This window comes from Cavia porcellus, unplaced genomic scaffold (genome assembly GCF_034190915.1).
Source record: "Cavia porcellus strain 051 isolate PalLab524CR breed Dunkin Hartley unplaced genomic scaffold, mCavPor4.1 scaffold_14, whole genome shotgun sequence".
Taxonomy (NCBI): domain Eukaryota; kingdom Metazoa; phylum Chordata; class Mammalia; order Rodentia; family Caviidae; genus Cavia; species Cavia porcellus.
Window position 1 is genome coordinate 40493708 of NW_026947497.1, and position 17256 is coordinate 40510963.

General features: G+C 37.5%; 1 protein-coding gene across 5 annotated transcripts in view; it reads right to left on the reverse strand.

Moving 5' to 3' along the window:
- Il15 (interleukin 15) overlaps positions 1–17256 on the reverse strand; it is a 77117-nt gene that overhangs the window by 54600 nt on the left and 5261 nt on the right. The gene's annotated exons all lie outside the window — the stretch shown is intronic.

A 17256-nucleotide genomic window follows, 5' to 3' on the forward strand; every position in this document is an offset into this window, starting at 1 on the left:
CAGAATAACAAAGTCTCCATGAGATACTTAGTAATATAGTGCAAAATCATACACACATATCATTTGCAAAGTATATGTGATTTTTAAAGTAATTAATGCATGTTAATAGATAATAATAGTAATATATATTAATAGATTATAATGTAGCCTATATTTTTTAAAAGTAGCATAACCTTCATTTACAAAATAAGTTAAGAAATAGCCAAATTCCAGATGTCTCATAATATTAAGGAACCTATATTAGCAACAATAATTTGTTTTAGATAATCTTTGTTCTAACCATCACTGCGATAGGTAAAACCTGATATAATTTTAGACAAAAAACAGTTACCATTATATATGGACACCCATGATATGGGATCTTCCTGAATTATTTATTTTAAAAAATATTTGACCAAAATTTGCTGTGCATAAGAACTTATGCTATATGCTTTAATGACTGTTTTTTTTTAACCCTTAAGCAACTCACCTATTAGTGGAGAAAACCCTGCAAACAACTAAATAAAGTTTTGAGTGTTTTAAGAGGAGACTGAAGAAAGTTCCAGAAACACCAGAGTGTGAGGACTTAATTCCATGGGGATGGGAAAGATGGAAGTCTTGGAAAAACTTCACTGAGAAACTGACAGAAGAAAGCAGGGTGCTGTCAGAGGCTCAGAATTCAAGACAGTGAGGGGGAAAGGTATCTTAAGAAACTTGAATGTGACTTTACTCTTGTCCTAGAATTGGTCAGTAGAAATGTTTTAAAGATTAAAAAAAATATACATTGTTGAAAATTCTAAAGAGAGTTTTGTAACCGGGTTGAGACATCTACTCCAAGACTAACTCAGAGGTAGAAATAAACCTTATTTCTATTACCGTCCCAGCAATCCAAAAGAGGGACTGTTTGTGGATGGAACTGAGCCCCACCAAGCCAGAGTCACATGATAAACCCTAACCTCCAGGGCAATCTGATTTGATGACACTTGATGAAAAGAATTAGGTTTGGATGAGATCATGAGAATGAGACAATTTAATGGAATTAATATTCTTACAGCATACACCAAAGACCTGGCTCGTTGCTCCTGCTTCCCTGTCCTCTCCTCCCCTTCCTTCTCATCTTCAACTCTCTTCTCTCCTCCTTCTTTTCCTGACACACGAGGACATGACAAAAAGAAGCCATTCACCAGGCAGGCAGAGAGCCTTCACCAGAAACCAAATCAGCTGCCGTATTCTGATGGACTTCCCAGCCTCCATAAATACGGGAAGTGAATTCTTACTGTTTAAATCATTCGTTCTGGTGTATTCTGTTATATCAGCCCCAGCAGTGTAACATAGGCTATCATTAGCCTGGTTGGACATCATGTCAGCAAGGATAGCTGATCAGTTCTGAAACATAAGTATCCAAAGGTTTAACAAGAAATGGGAGAAAGGTAGACTTTCCCCCAGTGTTTGATCCAGTAAATCTGTGTGTATTTCCCCTGAATCAAGACTGCTTTTTCACTAGAGGGCTAAGCCATCAAGTTTGGTGATCTATAGGACCAGGAAAAAGAACCAAATTGGCAAGAAGATGTGGGTCACTGGATCAGTGTACAGGCTACTGTAGGTGTGCAGAAGAACTACACACTTGGCCTGAAGGAGACTACAGTTTTGGAAACCTTTCCCACAGAGACACCAATGGTTGGTCTGGGTAAGTCAAGATAACTGGTTTTTTTTTACCCTAAGACACCCTCTCCGTCTCCAACCTCCGGGAGAATGTCAGCAGGCAGGCAAAATAGAACACCTACTTTTCTTTCTTTTGATCCCGTGGGTCTAACTTGAACTAGAAAACATGGAGGAAAGGCTGGAGAATAAAATGCGCCAATCCTCAGGATCTGCAGGACACCTCACTGCCCGAATCATAAATCCACTCATGCTCAAGTCACTTACAAAATGGAGTGGTAATGACATATAACTTCTATACATCCTTTAAGTCATCTCTGGATTATTTATAAGTTCTAACACAATGTAAATGTGATGTAAAAAGCTGTCACATTGTATTGCTTAAGAAATATGGTCAAGAAAAAAGTCTGTACTTATTCAATACAAATAAACTGTGATAGTCCTAATTGTGGAGTACATCCATGATTGGTGGAAGCCAGACACACAGAACACAAGTACAGAAGGGCAACTGTAATTGGAAACAATGTTAATGCTACAGGATCTGACACTTTTTCAACTGGATAAGTATATATGTGATGAGGTAGGAGTTTCAGAAATGTCACCAAATTCACATAAATAAGCCTTAGATACCATTTGTTATGGGCGAGTCAAAAGAGTCAACGATTATTCAGAGAAAAATCAACTTATTTTGTGTTTATTTATATTGCATTATTTTCTCTCACAATCTTTTTTGAGTTCATTGCTTTAAAACTAAATTTTTTTTAAATTTACAGATTCATATATTGAGTAAACTCAATAAACATATGATGACAAATATAAACATTATGAGAATTTTAGATTTTTTAAAGAAAATTCTTGTTAATTTAGGAAGAAAATACCATTAATTTTCCAAAATATAGAACTGGGTTCCAACAAAATAATTCAATAATACAAGGCACAATGCTTAATGAGGCAGAATTCACACAGCAGGTTAGGTATAAGATTACATTATTCTGTTACATCCTGGGATAAACTCACTTTTAACAATCTCTGATCTGATCCATTTCTATTATACTGTACAATCAAAAGAGTCTGTATGAAGATTTGTGCTAACCAAAAACACTAAGATTTTTGCAAAAAATTTTTGTTTAAGTTTGAAAGTTGATTTTAGACACAGCCCTTAGGCTTAGAATTTTGCTCTCTTTTGAATTCTCCTCTGTATCCTGTTCTCATTACACTCAGTCCTTTAATCTTGATTTCACTGTGTACTTCATTATCTCCAAGGATCCTCTTCAAATTTTCCTCATACTAATCCTCTAGTTAGCAGTATGTTAAAAGTTTCCAGAGCCATACTATCAAACACAGGAGGCATTAATTCCATATGGCTATTTGTTTTATCTTAATCTAAGTAAATTATTTACTTAAAATTAAGTATGTTATTTAAGTAAATTAAGCTAAAACAAACCTAAATATTCACTTCCTTAGTTGAACCTGCCAATTTCAAGCACTGAAAAGTCACAGTGGCTACCATGTTGGTGGCTATCATCTTGGGACATAGCAAGGCTAGGACACATTTTTCTATTGAACAGCACTGATCCAGATGTAGTATAAAGCCTAATTTCAGACATATCTAGATTTGTTATACAGATTAGCAACTAACAGTAACATTCAGGACAAGGTAATTAGTTTGTCAGGGCCTCAGTTTTTCATCTGTTGAATGGAGGAAATACCACCTACCTCATAGGGTTATTGTGAGGTTTAATTGAGCTCATTCATACAAATGGTATAGAGTAAACCTTACCATACAGCAAGTACTCAAAAATATTGGCTCGCTGTGAGCATTTATTTCCATTATGAAATTACACCTCACCATGTACAGTCACATCATCCCTTATGATCAAGGCCTTACCTTTCCTCCCATATCACTGGCAACACAATTAGTAGCCATCAACATCCTTAAAGCTTAGTCCAATGCTGTTGAAGTGTCCATGTGCAATGAATAAAGCTCACACTAATTCCTTCTTAAGGAAAGTCTTAGTATAAGAAAAATGTCAGGCAAACCAAACGTGGGTTAATGATGTGCCTGCTTGACAGGCTGATGCAGGGACTTTATCAAGTCAAAGACCAACAACACAAACATTTTATAACTTGGATTGCAGTGGTCTAGTTGGGAAGACAAACTCTTGAGAGGGTTTTCAAATCTCACAAAGAACACTATAAAACTTATCCACAAAAGGGAAAAATCTAGAAAAGCAGAAATAAGGGGCAGAGAGAAAGCTGAGACAATCAAGGTGAGGTTTTTCTACATGGTAAATTTTGAGCTGAGCTTTGAAGAACACTGAAAGGGCACTAATTGAAAAAGAATCAAGTGAAAGGAAAAAGACAGAGAAAAGGGAAAACCTTAGAGATTTAGCTCTTAGACAATAAGGAAACATTTTCTTCACTCCACAGGCCAAGCCATACTTTACTTCTAGTTTATAGAAACAAAACAAAACAAAACTAGATAGGATTTAATAGTGGCTAGTTTTAGCCTTACTATCCCACCTACACAATATCTTTATATAACACAAATTATCACATATATATAGTATTAAACTGTAAAAATATATGTGGAAAGCTATTCTGATGGTTTGTAGAACTTGAAGCATTTGCAGTTAAAGATAAATGTGCTCCATAACCCCCAAAAGTGCCCAGGTATGCATTTAAAATAAATGTTCTTCTTTTGAGCATTTCAGGTATTTACATAAAAAGATTCACATAAAATTATTCTCCATCATAAAAATCAACCAATCATTACTAAACAATTTTCCAGTTCTGCCACTATAGATAATTGTTTAACTATTAAAAATGTATGCTGTGATTTATCCCAGCCATAATGACACCGCTCTCCACGCGATCCCACAGTGCTGCCATGGAAGACACAACTCATCTACTGTAGCAGGAAATTTGTAACGGTGCACATTTCCTATTACCTGCTGATAATAACCTATCAGTGGAAACGACAGCTTAATGATACAGCACATCTCCTGCTGGCAAATAACTGGATTCAAATCTTTCTACTGCTTCTCACTAATGCTTGACAGAGGCAAAGAGGTGCTATTACCACAATCTTTAGAAATAACACAGTAAAACAATCCAGGACAAAAGTGATCTTTTTGTTAAATACAGATGCACAACAGGACACATAACCCTTCAAGATGCCATTCTTCTAACCTTTAATTATTCTTACTTAGACCTCTGTCATCTCCTATTGTAAGTACTCAGCTATTTATGAAATACATAAAACGATTTACACTGAACATTAAATCTCTGCTCAACAGAGTGGCCACGAATTTGTTATAGCTGTCCCAAATGTCTTGTTTCTGAAGCACTGCCTCCTGGCTCCTTCCTGACAAGTTAACCAAAGTTTATACAGCAAAGTGGTGGTGCTTATAAAACTGCTCAGAGGTAGGCTGTCTCTGTTAATGAAGTTTATTTGGCATTTGGCAGTGTGTTTGAAATCCTGAGCTCTAGTGTGCTCCATGTGGCTGCTGATTCTCCTCTCTTTGCACTGGACAGCCTTGGACTTGCCTATTATTTAAAGCACTGCTAGATTTTTCTTTTCTACCTTTTTCTTCTGTGACAGAGAGCTAACGGAGTATCTGCCCCCGTGATGGGAGGTTTAGTTTCATTTCTTTATCTCCTCCTTCACTGGTCCCATTCAATATTCTTATTTAAGTAATAGTTGTCAAACTATTACTATAAAGAGGTAGACATTTTTTTCCTTTTTCATTCTTGCTTTTAAATTTCCTCTACTTTATATCACCTCTTAATCCTCCACTTTAGGGCAAAGAAAGTGGGTTTTATGGACATCAACACACACTGGGTCACTCCTTTGGGGTCACACATGAGTTACACTCTTAAAATTCTGATCCTTTCCACTGGGTGTTCTTGTCACAAGATTCATAGGTCAGCTGCAAATTTGTTATCTTGAAGTGTCAGATTTTTTTCTGTTCCTTTCTGTTTTCTTTGGTTTGGGACATTGGGGGATGCAGAAACAGAAGCACATAGCTTGCTTCTCTAAATAACTAAGGCTGTATTGTTAAATGATCAAACTACTAATAAAAAGATTCTTGGACAAATATGTAATAGGCACAAAGGAAACTGGAAAGTCTCATAGACACAACATAGAAAATTATCTCCATCCAGTTATACAGCACAGCCTTATGGGTAATCACATGAAACATATGCTGGGGTCACAAACATTTCTATAGAGGTAGAATCTCATTTCAATGTGTTGGGTAAAGAATGGTGTGGGTTCATCATATTTCCTTTTCCTCTACTTCACATACCTACTATTTTTCTATCCTACTCATCACTGAAATTTTAAAATTTTCAAAATCATAGTTCATGAAACATTGGGATTGAAGACTCCTTGATGAAACTGAGAGGCTCATTAATCTTCACAGAGCTGTGGAATCGGCTCACAATCTGGAGATTTGGGCCCTAGTTTTAGATCTGTCTTTGAGTAACTACTTAACCTTGGCGAGCTATGTTACCTTATATCTCTAACTCTCAGTTATCTTAAACAAAAGATTAGATTGGAGGTGTCCAAAGTCCTGTCCAGGGCCTAAGTAACATTCCTATAAAGGTCACAATTGATTATCTCAATCTTACTGAGTTCATCTGTCATACACATTTCAAGAGCAACAGATTGAACACACCAGAATATTTCTCTATCCAGTCACTTAAATTTCCCATGATAGAACAAACTGCACAGAAATTAAATGTGCTGTCTATTTTCACACAGAAAGGTAAAATTGGGGTTTAACAATCTGTTTTGAAACTCTATTTTGATTCATTAAATGTGCTGTCTATTTTCACACAGAAAGGTAAAATTGGGGTTTAACAATCTGTTTTGAAACTCTATTTTGATTCATATATATATATATATATATATATATGTATACATATATACATAGTGTGGAAAAGTGCTATATACATATATATTACACTATATACATATATAAATATATATTACACTATATACATATATATATATATATATATTACACTTTTCCACACTAACTTCAGTTTCAAAACATGTCTAATTTATGCCAAAATCTACAACATGTCTGGAGACTATATCTCTGTAAGAATCAATTGTATATAAAAGTCAGTTTTTATAGGTTTTGAGTATTTTTCATTTTACATCTTAGGTCTTCCTTTCTGTTACTCTACTGTCAACCTGATCTGTGTTTTGGTCTACACTGAGAATTTGCCTCTGCACTCAGAGGCAGGCTGCAGGAAGGAGAGTGGTCAGAAGGACACTATACTCATCCACAAAGCCATCCACTGTTGAGTTCAGTCCTTCAATGTGCTTCTGAAAGATGTGTCCTGGTTGGAGGTGAGTCACTGGAGATGTGACCTGGAAGCATATATCTCCCTCCTTAGCTTCTCATGATTCTTTCTTTGCTCCCCAGAAACCATGATGTAAGCAGATTTTCTTCACCAAACCCTTCCACCATGTCTTTTTGCTTGTACTGAAACCTAAGCCAAAGTAAACCTCTCCCCGTCTAAGCTACAGATGCTGGCATATTGTGTCCAAGCAATGAGAAAGTAACTAAGACAATTGGTTTAGAATTCATTGAGTGGATTAGATTAGTAAGATGCTTTTCTGGGACTGTCTGGGTGGATCATGGAAGTGTGACTTTGAGGTCTATATCTGGTCACTGGCCCTTTCCTCTTTAGCACTATTGTCTTTTCTGCTTTCTCATAATTGAGAACTAAGAAACCTTGCTATGCCACAAACTTCCACCACAATTTTCCTGCCTTAGAGGCAGTGGAATCCACTGTAAGTCAAATTAACCTTCTCCTGTTATGGGTCTTAAGTATTTTGTCATTCAAAAGGAAAACCAACTAATATGCTAGTTATACCATCAGAAACACCAACAAAATACTATATGCAGTTGGCGCTGATGTACTTATTTCCAAACAGCCACTTACAGGGTCAGGACAATTTTTTAAAAACCCTACCAACAAGTCCCCTGAAAAACTTTCCATCTTATTCACCGTGGTTCAGTTACCTTCTGTAGAAGGAGTTTGGAGGATGAACGTTTCATGACCTCCTTTATACTAAGACAGCATACTCTTGCTTTTGCACTTAAACATAGTTAAGGACTCAGTTAAAATGAGATGTTGTCATTATCTTTACCTTAAGTTTTCCTTAAATATTGTACAGGTGCTGTGATCTTTATCAGCTCTGAAAATTAACAGAAATATTTTTCAAATTTCTGATTATGTTTCCTAGAAGTTATATTCATAGATTTTTTTAAATCTAGTTTTGGAAGTCTAATCTATTCTTGTAAGAGCTTGATACCAGTATTATCTCTGGTGGACATGATACTGTAGATGTTCTAATGCTGAGTCATTCATGTGATCCTTGCCTAAACTATATTGCACAGTGATGAGTGTGTTCCAGCTGGGGGAGGTAGTATAGTTTTGTTATTGTCTATGTAAGCCAATATTTTAGGTAGTACTGCAAAATGCTATTGACATCTTTTTAATCTGTTTGCCAACTTTGCTGAACTGGCATTAGTTTTAGTAGTGTGTTAATTTGTGTGCATTTCATCTATAAGTGATATTTTATATGCTTTTATTTAATATTAACATTCTGAATCATACCAGAGGTGATGGCTTTTAGGTGAAGAGTGCATGTTCCAGAAAGAGCCCTGATTTCTATCACTTCCTAACTGGGAACTCTGAGCAAGTCCCCTTACTTGTGGTGCCTCAGTTACTCGTGGAAAAGGTGGGGACAATGTGCCTCCTAGTTAGGGAGAGTTAAACACATTAACTATGGATGACAATAAACATTAAGCTAATTTTAACCAAATAAAGTTAAAAATCAAAGCTACCTAAACCAAGTATGCAGGAGAATATTCCCAGATAAAACATTAGCTGAGACCTGTGGACCAGCTAAGTCAGAAAAAAGAGATACTGATGAAACTTTGCCCTCCCAGTGTGGGCAGAGTGCCCTGGTATCCTGCTATGAAACAAAGCATGGCGTATTCAAAGAATAGGAAACAATTCAACACATGAGGTACTCAGCTTCATATATACAAATACTAATTGGCTCAGCAGATAAAAAATTACTGGATATTATCATGGTTAGTTCCTTGCATCCAATACAGTATCTGGGAGAAAGCCATGTACAGACAAGTGATCAATAAAAATTTCTTATTGTTTATTAGTGCTTCTGGTCCACTGTTAGCCTTCCTGGACTAGCAATCTTACTCTGGAACCCATGCTTTATAAACTTCAGCAGCTGAAAGAAGTGTTCCTTGAAATAAGAAAGGTCAAAGTTTGCAAGATAAGTAGCTTACCATCAGTCAAACAAGCTGTTAGTAATATTACTTGTCTCAAGATTTACAGGTCAACTAGAACTAAGATATTACTTTTCAGAAGAAAGGTCTAAAAGTAGAAAAAATATATATATATATATGTATATATATATTTATATATTTTTTATTCTGACATTTGGGTTCGCTGCCAATTTGGAAATGATATAATGTTTTCACGTTTATACATTTCTTCTCTTGAGTTCTCAGAAGAGTAATTAAATAAATTATATGTCATCAACACTGCCAGTTTCATAAAATTTCCATCATCTTTATATTACTTAATTTTTTTCAAAAGACTTGGCAAGCAGAATTGAGGAAACGAAAGGTCTTCTGTTTGGAGAAATTTAGAGAACAAGGCATGTCTTGCTGCAATTTCCGCTCATTTATTGAAGCATTTACTTTACAATAGCAAAATTTTCTACTTCATAAGAAAACTCATGCAAAATATTAAACAACCCTCAATCTTTTTTGTTTGATTTTGCTTTTTTTTTCAGTTCTTAAAAAGCCTGAGTGATATTAGACCTTTCAGAAAATTTATCTCCTTCTTAAACTGACAATAAGCAGTATGTTAGGGAGACTTCCCAGCAACCATGTGATCGTGGGTAAACTGCTTTTAGGCAAATCTAGTGATTCTCCTCTTCTCTGAACTTATTTAATCCATCAGCAACAAGTAACAGCTTACTGAGAACAAAGATAACATAACTTTGTGTCTACCAAATGGTAGGCAAGTGGCAGGCTCACAAGGACTCTATGGTTTCCAAACCTCAGCCCTTCCAACTCTACCACCCAAATTCTGAATTATTACCTTCTGCATTCACCGAAGAGGAGAACCAATATGAGCACAAATCAAGACAGCTCAGCACTGCAGAAGATATCAGACAAGTTCCCAACCAGTGGAATGGGAACAAGAAAAGGATATGGTCAATATTTCCAGAGCACAGGATGGGAGGCAAACTAGAGGAAATCCTGCAGAGGAAATGACTACATATTCAATATGGCGGATGTAAAATTCCCCCCAAAGCAACAGATGGGCCAGGAAGGACAGGCAATCAAGACTGTGGGAAGCAGACAGACATGATGGTAGGTGCCAGTAATTCTTACACTCTGGGAGGCTGAGGCAGGAAGACTGTATATTTGAACCTGCATATTCTGACTGTATATTCGAACAATTTAGGAAATAAACAAAACCCTGTCTCGAACAAACAAATAAAAAATCTAAAGGGCCAAGTATGTAGCCCAGTGTGCAGGATCTGGGATCAATCTTCAGCACTGGAAAAAAATACGTGAAGCATATCATTCTTCACTGGAGACATGGGAGCTGGTCAACCTTTTTCTGAAGATTTCTCTGAACATTCCCTCTCTCTCTGGGTACCTAGCTCAGTGATTGTTACTCTACTCATCTTATGTGACCCCAACCATCTACATGTACCTTTGGCTCCTGGGGAAATTGTCTTCTAACTGGCTTTAATCAATGTTATTTACCTATTTACTCATGAGCCAAAATCTCTTGCAACAATAGGTCCACCAGTCTCTAATCCTGTATGCCCAATAATTTAGAGCATATTTACAGTTGCATGTGCCAATCTTGTATCAGTCATGAAATTTCCATAATCAATTTCATCCATTCCCCCACTTCACCTGTGCTTTATCCGTGCCTGAAGTGCTTGGTTTTTTTGTCTCTCATTATTACTTGGAAGTCCTTAGACTCTTCTCTGTCCTTTGGTCTTACCACTGAATCAAGACCAGTCCAAGGCTTAGAAAAGTGCCTGCCCAGTCTGGCCACCTAAAAATATTGGCCTCTAAAGGAAATGACTCAATCGATAAATGAGATATATTGACAAAATTGATTTTCCTTGAAAACAGCTCATCTTTCTATTCCCCATCAGTTCTAATGGTATTCTGTTCCTCATCAGTCACCCACCCATTCATCCACTCAGCAAACATTTATTAAAAACTACTGCATGCCAGCACTGACATATTTGGGACACATAGAAATGAAGAAAATAACAAAAATAAATGATCTACTGTACTGTAGTTCCTATCCCATCAGAGAAAGGTCAGTGTTTAAAAAAAATACATAAAATGTATACAGGTCCATAGTTCCTTATCTGTGTACCTTAGATCAAAAAATGCACCTTGCTGTAAGTTTTTCCTTAACTCACTGGTTAGCAAAACCCAAACTGAGCTTACATAAGACTATTTATGAGTTGTGTTTAATTTCACTTTTGATGCAGTGTCTCTGTACTTGATTTGTGCCACCTCGTAAAGGCATTTTACTGTGTAACCCACCTAAAGTCTGAAAAAAAATCTGTATTTCCCAAACCCATTTGACATAAGAGTTTGGATGAAGTAGTACCAGTGTGGCAATGCATCACACAGTGACAGGCATATGGAGAAGAGCTAAAGCAGGGAACATAGTTGGGAGGGCAGTTTGAAGCACAGCAGTCAGAAAAACCTTCATTACAAAGGTGATATTTGAGGTAAGTCCAAAAGGAGGTAAGGGAGAATGAACCAGATCAAAGAAAAGAGCAAATTAAAAGCTTAACAAAGTCAAAGATACTCAGACAAAAATATAGCACTGTGATTGATGCATAGAAAAGCTGTCCATGTGACTGAATCAGTGACCTAAGGAAGCAGCAGTAGAGGACATAAAATGGGTACAGATGACCCAGGGACATTCAGATCACTGTCACATAATCTGGCTTTCATCATAGGATGAAAAGAAAAGGAAGGGTTTGAATCAAGGCGTGGTATAACCTGATTAATATATTGTAACAGGAACACTTCTGAGGCAGATAATCTGCAAATATGTCTCCCACAGACTGACGCTTTCCTTCTCTGAACATGCTCTGCTCACAAAGAAGTGAGATCTGTGCCTCTCTCCTTGAATAGAGAATGGACTTCTGGCTTGCTTTTCCCAAAGAGCGAGACAAATGTGACAGTGCTGGAATTCAGCTCCCATGCCCTAGAGCCTGCGATCTGTCCCACTGACAGAGGAAGAACATTCAATTAGTGTTTGACAGCCCCAAGCCAATCCTGCTATGCAGAAGCCAATCCAACCATGTGGAAAAGCTATGTGGAGAACAAAAAGCAATGACTCCAGGTGACAGGCATGCCCCAGGTCCTAGGTGTATAACCCAGGATCACGAGCCATCTCAGATACCCACTTAGTTATTCCAGCTGAAGACATTGTGTAGTACAGAAAAGTGGACACTACTTTATCTTGTCCAAACTTTTAAGTTTGAAACAATAAAATGGTCCTTATTGACACTACTAGGTGTAGTAGTTGATTACATAGTGGTTGATAACTGATACTGAAATAGATATGAGAGCTGGTGGTGGGTAAACACTTAAAGAGATGCAGAGTGCCCAGGGAAGGCTGCCAAGGCAATGATGAAATCGTTACTGGTGACTGGTGAGAGGGCAACTCATGTTTCATAGGGGCAAACTGCCAGCAGCCCATGGCATACAATAATATAGTAGATAACACACTGGTGACAGTGACAACTGTCTTCATAGCTGCCAAAACTGACAACAGGAAGACTACTAAAGAAGAGTTCAAGTAGAATTTAGATGAAAAGGTCTAATCCAATATTTACTATGTAGGAAATAAAACACCCTCATTGCAGCCTGTGTAGGCAGCAAAGATACTTAAAGAAAGAAGCAATCTTAAGGCGAAGATCAAATCCACCACATCAAGTGTGTAGCTGAAAGACCTTTTATTAAGACCTGAGGAAGTTTTAAAGTGGTGTCTCCAGGTCTTGTCTACCAGTCAAGGGCCTCATACAAACGTCAAGGGCTTCTCTGCAGCACTCTGACTTGTTGACAAAGTAAAGAGAAGCCAGTCTCAAGAGTTTTGTATGTGCGTTCTATCTAGCAGAATGAACCGCAGTAAAATTCAAAGCTTTGAAGAAATCTGAAATGAAACAAACAAACAAAAAAAAAAAAAAAAGACCAAGAGCTAAACAAAAGGCAATGTAAGAGTAAGAAACAAGCCACTCAATTGCAAATTCCTTTCTCTTGGAAGAGAAAGAAAGTGTCACAGGAAACAAAATCTAAAAAGTGAAATTAAAAGCCCTGGAGAGCAATTCCCAGGGAATGGTTTCAGTCTTAATGGGAACATCTGCTCTTTCCAGAGCAGGAAGAACTTGGGACAGGTACTTGACTACCTTTAGAATGGTTATAGACAAATATGACTTCTATTTTCTTATTTTTACATAGTACAGTCTACAGCAATTGTCCTGTGTCCATCCTACCATTGTGTTTGGGGCCAGGCAAAAGTGTTGAAAATATTTAGTTCATAGATAGCAGGATCTAAGACACAGAGCCAGAGAAATCTTATCCATACCTGTAGATCTAATTTAGATGCATTAGTTTGAAGGTGATGTCATAAAGGGATAATCCACAAGGAAGCTGTGAAGTCAGTCACCTTTATTGTTTGGATATTGATTGCTCCCCAGTGGCTAATGTGTTCAAGTACTGGCCTCAGAATCTGACACTACTGAAGCAAGGTGGTGGAACTTTTAAGAAGCTGGCAGAAGTTGGGAGCTTGCCCATGAAGGGGTACTGGGATCCCAGCCCCTTCTTCTCTTTCTCTTCCTTAATTCCTGGCTACCGTGAGCTGAGCAGGTTCCTCTTCCACCTGGTCTTCCAATGAGTAGCCTTACCACAGGTTCAAAAGCAATATGTCCAACTGACTGTGGACTGAAACCTCCAAAACTTTGAGTCGAAATAAAGTATCTTTCTTTGTTGCTAATTATCTCAGATATTTTGTCACAGTGATAGCTGATTAGTAATACTTACCACTTAAATTCATTTAGCTGAAACTCATACAGTGAAGAAGAAATGCAAATTTGGCACTTGGAGAGGCTACACAGAGAAGCCAACGCCAGGTCAGCACTTAGCCTTCAGCTGTCCTAGCAGAGATGCCAGACCTGACAGTGAAGATTTCTCAGCCGTGTTCTTTATAGCAGCATAAGAGGAGACAACCAGCTGAATGCTGTTTAGACTACTGAACATCACGAATAATACATTTTGGGTTTTTAAACACTACTGAGTTCTGGGATGTTGTTTTATTTTGTTCTTGTTTTATGGTGTTTATTTTTACTGTATGGGCAATAACTGAAACAGTATGGCTGATACATTGTGAACAAATGAGAGTACCAGGGGAGCCAAGTACAGTAACAGACACCACCAGCTATTGCAGTAATACTGCAAGGCATGATGGTGTCTTGGACATAGCTGGCATTAGTGACCCTGGTGAGAAGAGTAGGAGGTGGGGTGTATCTTGGGGAATTAGCTAAATGATTTAGTAGCAACTAATGTGGTCTTAAGAAAAGGTAAGTTGAGGACAGCTCTGAAATTGACTGATTATGTGATTATGTATCTTCAAGACTAACTGCCATGAAGTCAGATGGTGAAGACAGTGGAAGAGATAGATTGAAGAGTGATGTCAGGAATCCAGTGAGTATTAGAAATCTAATCAGAGATACTGTAGACTTTGGATATAAATCTGCAGTTTGAGGGAGAGGTCGTAGCTGGAGATATAAACATATGAATGATCACTATGAAGGCACTAAGACCCAGAATGGTGAATGAAATCATAGAGAAAATGAATACAGATAGAGAAAAGACCTAAGGACTGAGCATTCGCGTTGTCCTCTATTTAAAGATTAGGTCAGGACCAGCAAAAAAGGGACTGCTGTGGTTGCTGGAAGTTAAAAAGGAAGCGAGGAGAGAAGAGTTGGATGCCGAAGTGGAGAATTCTCTGGCTTGCTGAAAGGGCTCAGAGGAATAGAAGCAGCAATTGACTGCTGGTGTTAGCCAGTGCGGAGATTCTTGCTATCTAGACAAGTGCATTGTCAGGGGACGAGTGGGGATGACAACCTGCCTGGCTCATGAAAAAGCAGGAGGGAAGAGATTCCAGATAGAGGCTGAAGTTAACTTTGAAGGATTTATTTTAAAATGTGGGCTGGGAAAACTAAGAGGTGGTGGAAAGAAACACAAGGAGGAAAACACGAGCTTATTTTTTTCTTCTTAATCGCTGATATTATTGTGCAATTACATGGTAATGAGAATGCCTCATTCCAGAGAGAGGAAAACGCGACAGAGAGAAAGAATTACTAGGGCTATTGAGCAGATAAGGGAATGACGCTACACGCATGAAATAACTAGATGGGTTTTCAGCTAGTTTATCTCTAATTTATCTTTTTCTTCCATAAATTCTACCCAAACTAATTTTCCTAAAATACTATTGTAAGAACATTAGTGTAACATTATTTTTGCAAATTGTTTCTTCTCTCTTCTACCTCCATTACCTTTCTTCTGCTTAGCAGTTCACATTTGAATAAAATGATTGGCTCTCATTGAAATCAATAAAAAATCAACTATGTGACTAGTGCTGGGCTAGATGCATAGGACATATTTGTCTTTATTCAAAATATAAGTGTAGGGGCTGGAGGTTTAGCTTAGTGGCATAAGCACCTGCCTTGCAAACAGACAGTCGTGAGTTCGATCCCCGGTACCGATAAAAAGGAAAAAGACAAAAAAAAAAAAAAAAAAAAAAAAAAAAAAATATATATATATATATATATATATATATATAAGTGTAGAGTCAGACACATAAAAAAATAAATATACACATGTACTCCTAGCTGTTGCAGAAGCTGAGACTGGAGGAATTTGCATTTGAGGCCAGCCTGGGGAATTCAGCAGGACTGTCTCAATGAATGATAAAAAGAAGTACGGAGGGTATCATAGTGCAAAGGCCTGAGATTCAATTCCTGGAGCAAAACAAAATACATATAGACACAAAATATTATCAGGGACTGTATATAGCACCAAATACATTCATAAAAGGAAAAAGCATAACTCTGTCTGAAGAGTAACAGACAGCAAAAACTAAAAAGGATGGGGAGTTTGAGCAAGACCCTGAAGGCTAATAAGAAATGACAAGTGGGTGCAGAACCCAGAAGCCTAGGAGAGGCCATGAGAAGGATGTGCGTGTGGCCCAGGCCCTGGGAAAACTTTCACAGGAGCAGGGCATGTTCTTTAGACTCCCCAGACTGCTCTACAGGCTTTGCGTTCAACACAATAATCCAAGACAATGCAGAATCCAAAGGACAGACTGAACTAGATCAGACATCTCTCACCTGAAAAGCAAGCACTCCGAGCTGCCCTACCAAGGTGGTGTGTGGCCAGAGTTCCAAGGGAACCACATCCCACATCCACCTCTTCCAAGGAAACTGGTTTTCTTTCTCAGTGAGAGCCTAATGTGCCCCAGGAAAGCAGATTTCTAGGCAGTTCTCCTTTCCACTTCCTCTTTCCTGTCAACCTTTCCCCCAATTCATCCCAAAAGAAAGCCAAGTCCCTCCCCAACCCAGAATCGCACCATATGCCTTTCTTAGGCTGCACATGCAGGGTGTAATTCAAAGGCTACCGCAAAAGAAAATGTTAATCAAGCACAAGGCCCTGAGTTCAATTCCTGGTGCTTAAAACAAAATGTATCACAGCATTGGTATCAAGCATAGATACTTGTATAATACACATTTTAAATATAGTTACAATTTTACTCCTACTAATTATCAAAAGTTACAGGGTTGATTGTGAGCTGCTCATACTTAAAATAATAAAGAATAATTTTATTAAATAAAATCATTTAAAAACATTAAGTTATATACTTATTTTTATGGTACAGGAGTAAGGAAAAAAAACAAAATAAATGGAAAATATATTGTAAAATTCCTAACTGTAAAATGTTCAATTAAAGAATAATGATTTGAAAATTTCAGGTCAGTGCCAACAGTGTACAGCAGTAGTGTTATTTCTCAAATTTCAATTAGAAAAATTATGCAATATGCCCATCAAGGCAAAGGATAATTGAGGATCTAGGACCTTCTCTGAGCTTGTTTTGTACGCTAAAATGATTCACAGTTTCTTCCTGTCCCCTTCCTGTTTTCTGGTTAATACACATTCTCCTGGGAGGAACCTTTTTGGTTTCCATTCCTTCATTTAGCAAAATGATTTCTTTCATTTTCCTGATCTTATTGGTCAAGACTTGAAAGAACCATTAGCAACAGGAGAAGACAAAACTGTGCAATGCATTCAGACTTTGGGTCACAGTTTTCTATGGTCTTACACAGGCCTCTCCCTGAAAAGTAAAATACTACAAAGCAGGTGCATACAAATACCTTTCCTTCAGATGCAAACTGTGAGCAGTTAGTACTGTGGAATTTAACCAAACTCAAAAAACCTCTTATTT